Source organism: Chironomus tepperi, unplaced genomic scaffold (genome assembly GCF_022539635.2).
Source record: "Chironomus tepperi strain 1889 unplaced genomic scaffold, CSIRO-AGI_Ctep_v1 contig_101, whole genome shotgun sequence".
NCBI classification, from domain to species: domain Eukaryota; kingdom Metazoa; phylum Arthropoda; class Insecta; order Diptera; family Chironomidae; genus Chironomus; species Chironomus tepperi.
Window position 1 is genome coordinate 76,587 of NW_027226223.1, and position 16,856 is coordinate 93,442.

The window sequence follows — 16,856 nt, forward strand, 5'->3', positions numbered from 1 at the left end:
CTTGGATCATAAAAAAACTAGGTTTATGTATGAGCTGAAAATAGAGCGGGTCTATAAACAATTTCATTACGTTACCGCAACCGTTCTATCCTTAAATGAAGCATGTCTCTTATGTTATGGGAGATATGAGAAGCTATGCCATAAAAAAATATCAAAAATTATCGATTCTGATAAACAGCTTAAAAATTTGTATCAATTTATCCTTACATGAAGCTACATGCTGAATTTACATGCTTACGGTATGTTATAATAGAATCTAGGATTTTGAATCTTTTATAGTTTCCAGCAACAACTACATGTACGAAAAGAAAATGTGATTTACAAAGCCTTTTTTTATGGCTTGAAAGGATTTTTTGAATTTATTTGTTTACCCCAAAAATGAAAAAAACTTTTCGGTTCCTTCAAAAGTCAAACTTTGCCTCAAGTCAGTCAAATAGGACAATTTTCATAAAACTTAATGGATGATGGTATCATAAGCTTGTGATGTCTGAGTCAACCCTATGAAGAGTGACATTTGGGTATGAAAAATTTATTGGAACTTAATGTCTTGAGTTTTGTTTATGATTATAAGGAAAAGTGTGTAAGAGGATGAATCAGAACAGAACCGACATTTAATTCAGGAATACCGGATATAACGGATGCTTAGCATAGGTCAAATGAAGAACATCTTATTCAGACGATTATAAGCCAAACCCAAAAGTTCACTAAGCTGTGTGTTCAACTGCACATCTCGATTCAGAATAGACGATTGTCAAGTACCAGTCTACCAGGATTTCGTCTATTCGGCAGATTCCAAAATAGCTATGTCACGTTAAGTCTATAGGATCGGATAGAGTATTAATATCCAGATTCCATCTCTGGATGAGAGACTCTTTTTTGGGTAAATCAATTGAAAAGTTTTGAATGAAAATAAAAAAGTTTAAGTTTTTTTTAAAACAAAAAATTTTTTTTAATATCTTTAAGGAAGATGATAGCTGTTGTATGATGCTATAAAGTTTTCAATCTATGTCATATCCATATTACGTCAACTACAATAAAAAAACTTTAGTGAAGTAATATCGTAAGACATATGGAAAAAATCAACTCGTAAGGTTCATGGCATGATTCTAGAAAGGATGGTGTAAATGACTATTAGTCAGATTCAGTATGAACCAGACTCACGCTAAAATCACGTTGGTTTAAGGACACTTTTATCTGGCTTTTCTATATCATGTGTCTTTCATGGAAAAGCTGCTTTTGATTTAAGAGATATATTTCGAGTGACACAAACGAAGAAGGCTCTACAACGGAACTTTTAGGGCACCACCAAAGCTTATTTAAAGAGCAACAACACAAGTATGCTAAGGCACCGCTAAGTTTCAGTATTAATGCTAAGACGTGAAGTTGAACTGACGACACCGTGACAGCTGATTTCGAGCCATTTTCACGGTAAAGAATGCAGTACGTCGAATTGTGTCACTTGGAATGACTGCCAAATAAAGGAATTCTGTCTCTCGGAATCTCCTCCTTCATGAATTTCCCTCAATCTTTATAATTATAATCAACAGCATTTGTCATTCTGCCTGCCATTCCGGTCATAGCTCCGAACCCTTTTTGATTTGGTAATTTTGGTAAAGTTTGAGTTTCATAAGCTCCGCCCCTTTTAATTTCCATCGGAACCAAATTTGGCAGATTTCTACTCCTCATGCTTGACGAGATTGTACCCTAGTATTTATAAATAAAATTTCACAAAACAATCAATCAAGTAAAACTTTTCAATTCCTCACAATTTCCCTAAGCCTTAAAAAATTCTTCACCTCAACCGCTTCTTCTTCTTCCTCAATATTTGATACATATTTTCTTGAAAACAAATCCCCAAAAATTTCTTATCCTTTCATAATATTTACCAAACTTGAGTTTACTCATGGAATTTACACCAAAAAAATATTTTATTTACTTAAGATTTATTTTTGCTACGTTCACAATAAAAGAAGTGCCGAATAAAAAAATTCAATAATTTTATTTCACACTCACTCTCGTTGATTTTACGTGATGGAATTTACTTCTTTTAACAAATAAAAAAAAAGGAAGAAGAAGTTTTGGAAAGAAAAACAACTTTTGTGAATGTGAATAATGTAAAAAGTTTTACACACCTCTAAATTCGTACCAGGCAGCCCTCATCCAACACTCACAAGAACATGAAAGAGTTATACACCTTGAGCTTAAAAGCTTTAAAAAAAAGGTGGAAAATATTCCCATTTGGTAGATATATATCAGCATATGATGATGTATGTATGTGCATACACAATATAGATTGCGTGTGAATGAGATATTCCATAAAATGTATTGTGCTGAATACTTTATACTTTTAGCTTTGTTTTTGAGGATGGGAATTGGCAGGGGATACAGTTTGTCTACAGGTTATTAACTTATCCCGAGTAGCACAATGTAGAGAGCCGCATATTACATCTTAAAAATGAGTTCAAATCTGTCGTCAGGATGATGTCAAGACAACTTTGCGTCTTACCGTTAATACATCGGATTTGCGAAAGATGTGTGAATGCGAAGCACGTCGCACGTGTCGCGTGCTGGACTTAGCCTGACCACACCATGCACCAACCTCATCTTTTCGCGATGAAGTCCATCAATCCAAGCCTAGCAAGCCGTTATTTTTAATTACTAGTGAAAAAAACAGCGCGTGCAGTATAAAAGCAGCACATGCAGTGAAAAAGCAGCAATTGCGTAATAGTTATAGTCTGCGATCCTAAAGGGTTCAATCCTAAATAAATTTTAGTTGAATTAGGGTGATTTTTCAATCAGGGCCGGGACTCTGACTTGGTCCAGGATTATGTCTACCAGAGTCACGCCGGCCTATTGCCGGATGTTGAATCGATTAACCGACTTGTACTACTCGAGCTGGATTTGTTCGATTAAATGAATCTACAATTCCAGCCTATGCTTAATAACTGCGTTTACACCTTTTAAGGATTCGCTCTAAATCCTTCTTAAAATCAGCACCACATCCAATAACAAAACCCGCTTACAGAGTACTTTTATACTTAATTTTAAGTCTGCATGTCGAACAGACTTTCTCTCTTACCAATGGGATTTTCTTGCATCCATAATATATGATGATTTCCCACATGAGATCAGATGAGATGGAAATTCAAAGAAAGAATTTAAAAAAAATGTTCAAAAAAGAAGAAGAAGTGGATATTCTGTTGGGGAAAAGGAAAAAGAAGGAACAAAGTTTATTTTGTTGAATGATTTGAGGAAAAAGAACTTTTTTTGAACAAAACATGTATCATTGGATGTAAAATATTCATCAAACATGTGAATGAACTAAGTACATTTTATTTAAATATTTGATGGAACTGAGTTTATGGAATGTATGGAATGTTGAAATAGAGAAAGTTTTTGGAAAATTCTTTTTGTGCAAACATGTCTGATTTAATAGAGTAAATTGAGTGTTTTTCATCAATGTCTATCTCTAGGGACGATACCCGAACAGACAGGGAGCATGCTCATGAGTATGTAGTACTCAAAAATGAGCATTCTCAAGTGTATTGATTGAGTATTCTCATGAGAATGCTCGTTTAGGTGAGTATGTCTATTAGCTATTAGGGGACATTGCTTACTTTTAGAATTGGAACGGCTGCTTATTCTAGGAATTGATACCTCTTCATAGGTGAAAGTAGAAAGAAAGCTAAGAAACAAGCAACGATGTCATGATCGAAAATCCGACCTCAGACTGACTTGACTTCGATCTGAAGTTGGATTTTATTAAATCTGTCCTTAAACCAGAGTCACAATGTCGTCCAATTAGAATTTCACCAATATATACGGCATATGTTTTCCGGGACTTACTTACTTACTTGTTTACTTACATAGCTGAACTTAAGGATCAGTTGTGATTCATAATTTCCCTTAGATTGTGCCTGAAACTAGCCATGTTGCTGACAACCACTTACCGAATAGTAAAAGTCGTTTAATCGATCTAAAATCCGGCACCTAGTCAAAATGACTCTTGCACCTCGTCAGAGTCATGTCAATCTGCTCAAGGATACATAATATAAGAATAGACAGTTCTTATATCTCGATGACTGGATCCGATGACTTAATAAAGGTCAAGAGTCACTTTGACGTGATTCAAGAGTCACTTTGGCTTCATGTCGAAATTTGGATCGATTAACAGGTTTATGCTGTCTGAGAAACAAGAACAGAAACTTCCTTTCTAATTTTGAATCTATTCACACAACTTTCAGCATTCCTCTAATCCATCTATTTAAAATATTCCTAGAATCCCGTTGAATTAAAAATCAATGTCTTCATGACAACTTTAACCTATTTACAGCAACATTGAATTTTAATATAAAATACATCAAAAATATTTTCTTAAACATTCCATTATCTCAAATAATAACATTGACTTTTAAGCTTCCAGAATCACAAAATCAGTCAACTGAATATAAAATAACAACGAGCTTTTTAACAACATTTAATCTGTGTTATGGTACAAAGCATAATACAGCTTATGAAAACATAAACATATCATTATTAGTTGTTCATGAAAATTACTATGTTATTTTAGTTGATGTTTTTATTCCTTCAAATTACAGTCAACTATGACGATGATGAATTGAGGGTTTTCGATATCGGGATTTGGAAGTTTCGAGATTAGGCGAGACGGGGACTTGGAAGAGTTCACTTGAAGGACTCAGTCTCGGTCTTCATCTCAGTCTCAGTTGGTGTTTCAGGTTTTCGGGTTACTGGGCTCTTTGGTTCTTGGTGTTCTTGGGTTCTTGATGTTCTTGGTGTTCTTGGTGTTCTTGGTGTTCTTGGTGTTCTTGAGTTCAATCCAGCCTCTGTCTCAATCCCGATCTAAATCTCAAATACTCATCGAAACCGAGACATTGAGAACCCCAAAGACAATGCTGTCGACTATAGGAAAAAATAGACTAAATTTTTAATCCTTTCTAACGCTGATTTTTATTCACCTTTTACAGCTGCATCATGTCACTATGTTATTGCGATCAGAAGTGGAATTTTAATTAGAATTACTTGACGGAAAAATTTTCATTTTGCAAGTAAAAAGGAAGGAAATTCAAGTATGAAAATTTGTGCATGAACACTTGGATAGTGCGCATTTGATAAGAATTTGAGTAAATTTGGCAATTGTTTAGGTTTGTAGTAGATTTGGAGGCATTTATCAAGTCAAATATAGATATCATGAGTTGAGGTTTATGATTTACATTAGAGTTGCAAGACTCTATCTTAGAGTCCGACTTCAGCTCCATAAAACGTGGAATCACACTCAATTGGATTAAGTTATTGAGGTCCATTTGAAGTACAATTCCTTTAGTATTCCCAACTCTGACTCTAAATGAATTCATTGTCTAGAAACCTTCAGAGCAGCATTCTTACTTACTTCACTGGTCATGCAGATCTATTCTGATCCATCACCTCCCATTGGTGTCACCTGAAACTGTTTCCATCGCCGGAAGAGTAGAATATTAGTTTAATTGACATTCTGTCAAGCACTTTAAACATCCCCAATAGCGTAGTGTCTAGAACATGCGTCAGAAACTCACAGAACACGGGTTCGATTCCCGTTCAGAACAAATTGTTGAGATTCAGGCATAATGAATACCCAAAAATCAAATTCCATCTCAAAATGCTACTAAAGTCAACGTCAAAAAGGAACTTTACATTCAATTTTCTTTGTTAAATTTTCCATGCTTATCGTATCGCATAACAAATGGCAATAAGCTTCTCGTCTCGTCTCATGAAGTTTAAAAGAAGAACAAAAAATCCACACAAAATCATGCTTTATCACAATTTAATCACATTTTAAGCACACAATGCTGAAATCTTTTTTATCGATAAACAGTCAACGTTGTTGTAACAACTTTTGATTATGTAAATTAGAAAGAAGATGTCTTGCTTCATGCTGCCTCCCCCTTTTTTTGGTGTTATTATGATTTCTTTTCGGGTGGATTAAAATTAAATTGCCTGAATTATTTAAACTAATTTAATTTGCAAAGACTCTTTTTGTTCTGTTATGATAGGCACAAGATGAAGGAATTAATTCTTGCGTAAATTGAAATTTTATGTAAAGTATATGAAAACTAAAAGTTTTGTGTGTGATAAGAAGGCATCGGAAAATATGCAAATATTCGGATAATATTGCGTTAGAGTTTGGCACGTGGAATATTGCTTGGTATCTGATGTAAGAATCTTTAATTTAAATATAATGTAATGAAGATTGAAGTTGTTGATTATCTTGTTGTAGATGCTTGACTTAGAAGTGATTATCAAGCTTGAAAGACAAAGTAAGAGACTCATTTTACATGACTAGATCTTTAAACGCGGCAACAGGCCCCGTGCGCCTCAATCAAGGAAGTAAGAAGTAAGTATGTAGATCAGAATTAGCAAGACTTTATGAGCTCCGACACCAAAAGAAGTGGAGTAATTTTTCCCGAAGTAGTCAATGGAGTTCTGCCAACTCTGACCAAGATGATGTCAAAAATCATCGAAAATTAATACAAAATCTATAAACAGGACTCGAGGACTAAGCAGAATGGAACCTTGGATATCGAGCTATAATACTTATTATGAATTCTGACAGTTACTTAAGTTTCCTGAGTTCCGGTCTAGACAAATTCTCGAGACCGAGACCGAGACTCAGACTAACCGAGAAGTCTAGGTCTCGGGTTACTCGAGTAATGTCTCTGTGGTCAGGTGGTTAGGCAACAGATTAGATATGAGTTCGTTTCCACTCAGAAGCCACAAGGATTCCAAATGTTCTTACGACATTACAAATATCTAGGCATATACACTCTTTTTAGCAGTGTTGTTCAAACTATGTGTCACGGCACACAGATGCCATGTGCGATTCGGTTGTCGTTGGCCATCAAAATGTGTCATGATTCAAAAAAGTTTGGACAACATTACTTTAGAGGATATTCTGTAATGTATTGCTATTCGCTACAACATTTATTACCATTCTTCCCCTCAACAAAATCCCATGAAATTCCATATCCCCCTCCAGCATCCCTTAAGATTGTATTAAACTTTTAAAATACAAATAATTTTTCTCCACTTCACTTTTTAGTTCAATTGTTTCTTGAGAATCATCTATACATTCATGCAGTTTATCATTTTTCTTTTTATATTATAGACGATATCCTTCGATAATGCACAAGAGTAAGAATAAGTAATTGATGCATGAATGATTTGTTGATATGGACTATATAATGATGGTATTTATATCGGGGGATATTAAATAACAGGATTAAATTGAATTTCATAAGGGAAAAAAAATATGGTAAGATTTGGCAGAGCTTTGAGGGTTTGGACTTGACAAATACAAAGAAACTCTTCTACTGAAGTCCGTACAATAAAAAAGGCGTCTTCCACAATCGAGTCCTGCCAGCTTCTTTTATAATGAGTTAATATCTCGTTTATGTCCTGTTGTTCACTTCAATTGTCCATTCAAGATGTTGATGATGATTGTTTGATATTGATCTGATGTCAATTAATAGTCAGGCTTTATAATGTCGTGCACATAGTACGAATCCTTGTCACATCGACAACACTCTATTAAATAATTGAGAAATCGGTATCTGGTGGGAATCGAACTCATGCCCTCACAAAAGAGGAACAGATATCCGGTCTGTTGCCTAACCACTCGGCCACAGAAGCCTAACTCTTGTACGGGCGAATTCGCCTTTATATGACTCGATAACCCAAATTCTAGTAAGCTCAAACAATAAGAGGTCATCAACGATTTGATAGAATACAATAAGGAATCCGCAATAAATCTTTAAAAAATCCCAAACAAAATAGTTGCAACATAAAAACCTTTTACCAGTCTGAAAATCATTCCATGCAGTATCCACAGAGAAATGATAAATTCCATTTTTTATTCCATTCAGTCTGACAATTCCTTTTTAACTTCAACACAATAGAAACTGATTGAATTGAAGTTATTTCAAGTCATTTGAAAAAATGAAAAGTCATTCCGATAACATTGCATCAATAGGAATGCAAAGCTCATTACATTCATTCCATTTATTTTTTAAGAATTTATTTTTATAAAAGAATTATTATAAAAATAATAATTGAGTTCTTATGAAGCTCTTTAAGCTATTTATCAACTATTTATGCAAGTCTATTTATTGACAGAATCGACAGAAACTTATCATTTGAAGTTGAAATAGAATAGCAATTCAATGCTAATAATATCCTTAAGCAAACGAAATAATTTTGTGATTTATTGAATAATGGTTTGTTGCCGAGTCTGACAATAAGGCAGAGTCACCCTGGATTGTAAGCCGATTTTTCCGGTGGTGGTGCGACACTGTACGGCACTATAAGGCACTGTACTGCACTATAAGGCACTATACGGCACTACACGGCACTATACGGCACTATACGGCAATATACGACACTGTACGGCACTATACGGCACTGTACGGCAGTATATGGCACTATACGGCACTATACGGCACCATACGGCAATATACGGCACTGTACGGCACTGTACGGCACTGTACGGCACTATACGGCACTATACGGCACTATACGGCACTATACGGCACTATACGGCACTATACGGCACTGTACGGCACTCTATGGCACTCTACGGCACTATACGGCACTGTACGGCACTGTACGGCACTGTACGGCACTATACGGTACTGTACGGCACTGTACGGCACAGTACACTACAACACGATATAGGTACACAACTGGTACGGTTCAAGGGTACACCTGATATAACAAAGTGATAAACCTTCCCCGTACCTTCGTTTGGTACAGTACGGTGCAACAATACTGTGCCATTGTACTCCTATGCCATATTATACTAGTACACCTTGGTACAGGACAGGTTTCCCACTTTATCATACTTCTCTGGCAGTCTCGTTCCTGATCTCTGAGGAATTTTTCAAAACCGAGACTTCGGGAAGCCCAGACCGTTTCGTTTCAATACCAGAGAAATTGGCCCCTGTGCATATATCTTGTCAAATAGAGACCTATACACACAGGGGTCATTTGCTTGAAAATATGCAATTTAACCGTCATAATCCAACAGCCCCAAAAACTTAAAACTTGATTTATCCATAAAGTCCATGATTGTCTTTTTCCATAGAGCATTTTTCTGTAGAAGAATAGCACAAAGTTTCCTCATATTTTTTGATGATGCAAACAAAAATTGAATTTTCCTCTTTAATATTTTTCAAATTCATAAAGATTAAAATCCCAGAAGAATATTAGAGCAAAAATATGAAATGAATTTTCATTTTCTTTTTATTTTTTAATAAAAGCCATCTTGGAAATGCCAATATAGTATATTTTTTTATCAAAAGAAGAGATGGGAACTTTCATAAAGTGCATTATAAGCTTCTTATGTCAACATTTTTAGAGAAAAAGACTTTTTATTTGAATTTTGATTGGATAAAAATGTTCAACTTGTTTTGTCATGAAGATGTTAAGTTTTTTTGACATTTTTGAACTTAGAAGAATAATTGACGTAAAAATGTTGCAATAAATAATCAGATTTGTAATGTATTTTATACTATTCTATGCATAGCATCCAATTTGTTTGTTGATGATACCCGAACAGACAAGGAAGATGCTAATGAGCACGCTCATTTTAGTGAGTAAGTTCGTTGTCTGTTAGGTATAGTCTTATAAACTAGGGGTTGACTGGATTATAGTGGGATCTCATCATAACCACTTTTTTGAAGGTATTACTGCATGTAGCCTACAAAATAAGAATATGTGCAGCAATTCCAGTACATGTGAGTTGAAAAAGGATTTGTACTTTCCCCTGACGAGTCTCGAACCCCTGATCGCAGATTTGGGGTATTGCTATAGTTATATTCCGAATAACGAAACCACTACGCCATCAAGCCACTGCTACTAGTCTTGGCCGTTTACTCATCACATTTTAGAGAAGCTGACATCAAATCAGTAAGAATTAGGGTTTCTGATTAACCGCGTTTTTTCATAACCGCTGTTATGCTGTTATGAAAAAACTCAAAACAGCTGTTAACGCGGTTAACAGCGGTTAATGTGAATTTTTAATAATATCACAATTTTACTATGTTAATGAGCTTTTCATTGATATATTTTCTTTCTATTTGCCTCGTATGGTTAAATTAGGCTGCATAAACCTATAAAAGTAAAGAAATTAATGAAAGTCAAAGAAAAAGAATAATTTTCAATGATTAAACTCCAAAATTATTTTTTTCTATTGAAAATCCATAAACATAAAAGCGTTTGATGATATATTTGAATGCAATGCTGTTAATTTTGTACAAATATGTGCAAAAGTTTAGAACACTCACTTTGTAGCAACTTAGACCGAAATTTTCAAGACAAGCTGGACAGAAATTGCGCGTAACTCCAAGACAATGACAAGATTTTGAAAAAATTTTTTTCAAATCTTTTAAGTTTTTCAAAGGAACTCTAGCCTAAAATTCACATCCAAAACTCGCATTTTGTTACAAAAGAAGAGAGATCTCACAAAGAAATTAAATTTTTTTTTAATAAAAGCCTTCAAAATTTTCTTATTTAAAGCCTTTCGATATAAAAATGCTGTTAACAGCGGTTAATTTTCAATAACCGCTGTTTTGCGTTAACCGCATTTTCAGGTAAAATACCGCTGTTATGCTGTTAACGGTTAACCGCTGTCAGAAACCCTAGTAAGAATCAGCAACATCCAACCGTCCTTCATATTCCATTTGATGTAACACATAATATAATCGTTTAATTATTCCGTGTCTCTTTAGAGTAATCGGCAAAACAGTTGTTTCAAAGAGAGTTGGCGGACCTCCGTGGAGGTCGAATTCCACTAGCGACGAGACGCCTCAAATCGAAGCCGCCTCCAAATGGAGGTCTGGATGTTTCTAAAATGGTATGGTATCGTAGTAAGCAGCTAAGTTCGATTTTCCAAATTTCTGAATTTTTTAGAAGTTTAGATAATTAAACTGCTTAATGTACGAGATCAAAACAAATTGGAACTCTGGGCAGCAATAGATTAAGGATTGAGATTGCAACATGAAGAATAACAGTCAAAAAGCAACAAAAAGAAGAATTCCAGTCCAATCATGGTCCAAATCCTCAATAAAATTCAAAACAAATATCTTCTCAAACCTCAATCTACAAATTATCCTCAATCAAACTCAAAAACTAGTGTACCAGAATGGTTTCATCATGCTGACAATCCATATCCAAAAAGGATTCAACATCATAACATACTGAAGCCATAAAGCCAATAAAATCAAAGCAAATGGAGCATAGAATGAATGAGCATAAGAAGCTCATGATAAAACAATGATGACATTAGATGAGGATATAAACATTCAATGAATTGCAAAAAAATATATTTTTATGAAAAAACATCGTGCATCTTACTTGTTGTGCTCATCCACTATCCATTAACTTTCTTATTTATTCTATTCATTCCTTTTTCACTATAAATTTACAAATAAATGATTCGAGAAGAATTGCTTTTTGTAGATTGCATAATTTTTATGGATCTTGAGGGAACTTTGTTGCTCTGATTAGATTCTGAAATGATAATGATTATCCTTGAGATTAAGTGGGCGAAATTCAATGATGTATTCCCGAATAGCACAAGGCGGCAAAAAAGACGAAATCCGTCTTTAGGTAGACGTCACGGCGCCGCTACGACATTTGCACGTCTCGCCGCAGTTTTTTCGACGTAGCGTCAACGTGATGGCAATTCTGTGCTATTCGGGATTGTGAATGGCACAAGAATTCAAAGAAAAGACCATGCTTTAGATTTTTTCTTCGCTCAGCAATGAGCCCAAGTGTGATTAAGTCATGGAAGTATCACAACAGGAACAATACAGCGAATCGTATTTTTGGCCCTATTAAATCATTCGAAATCAGCCGTTTGGTTGTCGTCAAGGAATAATGCTTCTTAGTGTTAATACACCAACGATCTATCCATTAAAGAACACGGGTTAGTGCAGTGGTGGACAATCTTTTTTTTGTGGCACACCTTGATCAAAAATCTCAACCAAAACCGCAAACGACATACTTCTCACGGCATTTTCAAAGTTTTTTGGCAGCACACAGGTTGCCCACCACTGGCTTAGTAAATACTGAGGAATAATGCTTGACGTCAGACCGAAAATTGTTATACTACTATTAGGTAGTTTGGCAATTCTAATTTTAGATATTTTTGGTCAGATGTCTAGTTTAACTTGTATCTCCGCTGCATTAACCCGAACAAGCAAATGAACATGTTCACAGAGCACCCTAATGGTCCCAAGCAGTTCAGCTTGTTCGTTAGGGTACCAATACATTGCCGTAATAACGATGAATGCGAAGATGCCCTGATGCAACTATGACTTTTGATTTTGACCAATTTTTTGAATCCAAAAATGAGATTTGTCACATAGTGCCGCTTGTAGACATCGCAATATTCGATGAGCGTCTTGGTTGTCTGCTAGGGTAATGAATGTACATCTACTGAGCCACTCCGACTCACCATCTACATTCAAGTTAACGTAATTGTTGCTTATGTTTAAGACAATTTATGACAAAGTGTCCACATGAAATTGCAAAACGATAGCCAGAAATAGAGCTGGTTTTAGACAGCAACTGAGGGAGTTCATGGATCACAACTAATCTGTACGACCACCAAAGTATATAATAAAGTGACAGGGTAAAAAAAATCATTCCCATTACGTAATAAGTGACCGTCTAACAATTCCCATAAGTAATTTACGACTTCTAATCAATGAAGCTTAGTAACCAACTTAATCTCAAATCTTCATCATCATAGCCTTAAAACTTCATCTTCCATTTAAATCGAATGAAAATTTCGGTCAATTTCCTCTTTATTGAATATTCTGTCTATAAATTTCATCAAAAAGGAAGAAGCGATAGACATAAAGGGACTACATATACAGCAACAACCAGCAGCGAAAAAGAAGAAGAAAGTCGGAAAAAACATACGAAAAAAGGAAAAGGCAAAATGAACATGAAATGAGATGTTTATTCAAATTGTATTGCGATATAATATGAAAAATTCATGAACAAATAGCAAAAAAAAAAATAAATAAGGAAAAAGCTGAATGAGAAAGGCACAAAGAGAACTGAATGCAATCACAGCAAAATTTATTCATAACTTGTGGAATGATAAAAATAGAAAATGAGGGGAACTGAAAGCCATAAAGCCCACAATTCAAATTGTTTAACCATATCAAACTGTATAATGTGTTGGATATACGAAAAGGAAATAGAAACAATCTGAGCATGTGAGAAAGAAAAATTTTCCACAGTCACATTTATCAAATTTTATGCTCTTAATCTTATAACATTTATCTTATTATGCAAATCGCATTATGCAGATTGTTATTGTTATGCTGTGGATTACAATGATAATGGATTTTAAGGGATGATAACATGATAATAAAAAAAAAGACATGGAATTTATGTGAATAAATTAATGCTTGCTTATGTTTTAATTCAGTATATTTTATGGATTATTTTAGCGCTAATCTGTATTAATTGCATTTTGTTAAGGCTCAGGCAGTCTGAGGTTCTTACAATGATATTCTTATGTCTGAATTAGGTGGATTGACCTTTTATTGATAAGATTTTGTTTAATGGATTAACTCAAATTGCTTTATAATCGCGCGGTGTAGTCCCAACCCAAAAATCGGCTCGATTTCAACAAATAAGACTTAGTGTCTTATTCGCCCTATTGCACTAAATGGATCAGAGTCATGGAACATGACTGCTGGAACAGGATGTGAAAATAGATCAGCTCTTAATGAAGACTGGTATTGTAAAGCATGTGAGCAGGCTTCGATGGGCAGGACATGTTCCTAGAATACCTGTAGAAGCTCCTTTAAGTTTGAATTTGTGAATGACAAAGGGTCATGTGAGCATTCAAAGAACTCTTGGAAGGAAGCTATTGATCAAGAGATTATTGCAGTTGGAATCTGGAATTGGCAAGCGGTAGCCAGCAATAGAGCTATTTTAGGCGTCTATCATCACATCAAAATCGATCTGTATAGCGAACGAAGTAAATTATTAAGTAACCGATTCCATCAATCACTAGAACTTTTAAATTTCACAAATTCCTTCAACCACAAACATTTCTCTCCTCATTCCCAATTCCACATCAATTAAAATTCCATAACCATCCAGTTCCAATTCCAGCAATAAGACTTAAAAATAATCTGCTCAGTAATGTGCTCGTCCATCCATAAAACCTATCAAATGATACAAAAAGCGCAAAAACTGAAGCAAGGAAGCTATTCAATGAGCTGGAAAATAAATCTGATTGAGTAGTTCAGAAAATATGCTGTGACTTTTTTTTTGTGAAAAAGTGAAGCTAAGAAGTAGAAATAATTGTCATCATTGATGTGGCACAAAGGTTTTTTTTTAAATTTTCTCATACTTTTTTTTTTCACTTTTTGGAGTTGTGGATGTATCCAATTTCTGAATGGACTCTGATTGGAGGAAGGACCAGTAACGTGGCCTAACCTCTCTAGGGACCAAAGGTCAAGAGTATGCCCCTTCTCGTCATCTTCTGATTCTGTTAAATGCACCTCTGCTGACCGAGTTACGTGCTGGATAACGTCCAAATGTTAAATGACTTATTAAGTGCCTATCCAAACTACATCATCTGTAAGATGGCAACCTCACATTTAGACATATTATGAACAGCACTGGATTAATAACGATGATCCAACGTAAACGTCAATTGCAGTCTGATCTGGTCTTATCTAAAGCTCCCCATCAACTGCTTCCATTCGTAAATGACGTCTGCATTAAAAAAAACATAATTCCCAACTTCTCTCCTCATTCTTAATTCCTTTATGCAAATGACAAGAAAAAGAAAAATATTCACAAAAGTTGGACAATAACGTAAATATATGCAGACCATAATGAGACATTCATTTTGTTATCATTTTTCTGTATTACAGTAAGAACGACAATGAAAATTACAAATGGGAGTTGAGAATATTATCTACACTGACGATAACTGCTGATGAGAATTTCATTCGTTTTTCATTCCCCTTAGATGTGTCATTTTTTTTGTACATGATAAAAACAGTGTCAGTGGCTTTATGAGATCCACCATTATTTTATACTTTTATTCAACTTTTTAATGTGGGTAAAATGTTTCTTATGTTAATAATATTTTTAAAAAGAGATTTAGTTGGGGGTTGGTGGAGGCAGAGTTGGTATGGATGTAGATATATTGGACGAAATGTTCGACTCGTGGCTTCTGCAGGTTGCAACCTTCCGTCGTATTACAAGATCCAGTAAGAAAGTTCACAATTTTTGAAAGTTTGCCAAGATCGGCGAAAGATCCAGAAAGGAATTCTGTTCTGGAAGACATCGACGGAAGAATCAAACAGCAGAAGAAACCCTCGGTGATAAGGGGGAAACCTGCGAAAGGTGAGAAAGACGGCAGCCTGTAGAAGAGGTCAACGGCGAAAAGTGGAAACCATCAGAAAAAGGCAACAATTTTAGGAACGGGCTGTCAACAAAAGGCAGCAATCTGCGATAGGGGTCATCGACGGAATGTATCAAACTGCAGAAGAGAACATCGATGGAAGGGATCACTTGCAGAAGTCATCAATCTGTGAAAGAGACCATCGGTTCTAAGTACCTCTGAGAAAGGCTATCGGTGGAAAAAGCAACCTGCGGAAGACACCAAATTTTGGAAGAAGCCATTGACAGAAAGTGGTAACCTGCAAAACGGGCCATCGTCCGAAGACGACAACGAGTGGAAGAAGTCATCAACGGAAGGCAACAACTTGCGGAAAGGTTCACCGACAAAAAGTCGCAACTTGTACAAGAGACCATCATCGGAAGGCAGATTAGCAAGCGTCAAAACCCAACTTTTGCCAACTCTGACTGCAAACTGAATATTCAGTGACAAAATTTCATCAGAATGTCAATAAATACTTAAGATTTCATTATGGTCTTCCTTAAATTTAATAAGAAAATTTCCATAGCTTTATCCAATTTAAAGGTAAAATGTTTAAACACAATTTTCAAACTCAAAAAAAACAGCATCAACATCTAACATAAAGCTATTAAAAAATTCCATTTACCATTTCATTCATGAGCAAAACATCTCAAAGGCACCCTCTTAACATGTAAACGAGAATCACATCAGACAATGAGCTTCATTTAAAAATACTTTTTTTTTATTCTTATTCCTTACTTACTTTTACCATTGTTTTCATACTACCGCCATTACATGATGAGAATTGCGGCAATTTTGCATTAATTTAATTTTTTTTTTTTTCATATAAAATGAAGCCTCAGACAACGCGAATGAGAGACAGTAGCTGTAGAAACGAGAGATGAGACACATCTTGTGAAATTTTATAAAATGCTAATTAAATTTACTTTACGTTCCATGCCGTGCTGCTCGCTCTCAATGGCCATTGGCTTTGTGTACTTGTTTCGAGATCATGTGGATTGGATGCGGCAGTTGGGTGAATATTTGATGTGTTTTATGGGATATACAACATGTCTTATGTTAGACATGAGTAGGGTTCGGTTATGAACTACAGGTCTGCATTTCCTGCGTTTAAAAGGCATAAACCTGCATTTTTTAGTTGTACCATATAGTTCGTCCAAGTCTGCAATCTTGCGTTTCTTTGTCTGCAGATCTGCAATTTTTAACGAATCCTTGAGTTAAACAGAATCTTTGAAATTAAGACTCACACATACACCTGCTTCAGAATCAGCTTGGGACTGATTTGTAGACGCATATTGTGTGAAGCTAGCCCAAATACAGACTCGAACAGCACATTGTGATTGCATTAGAACTGTTACATCGTTGTTTTAATGGTTTGGCT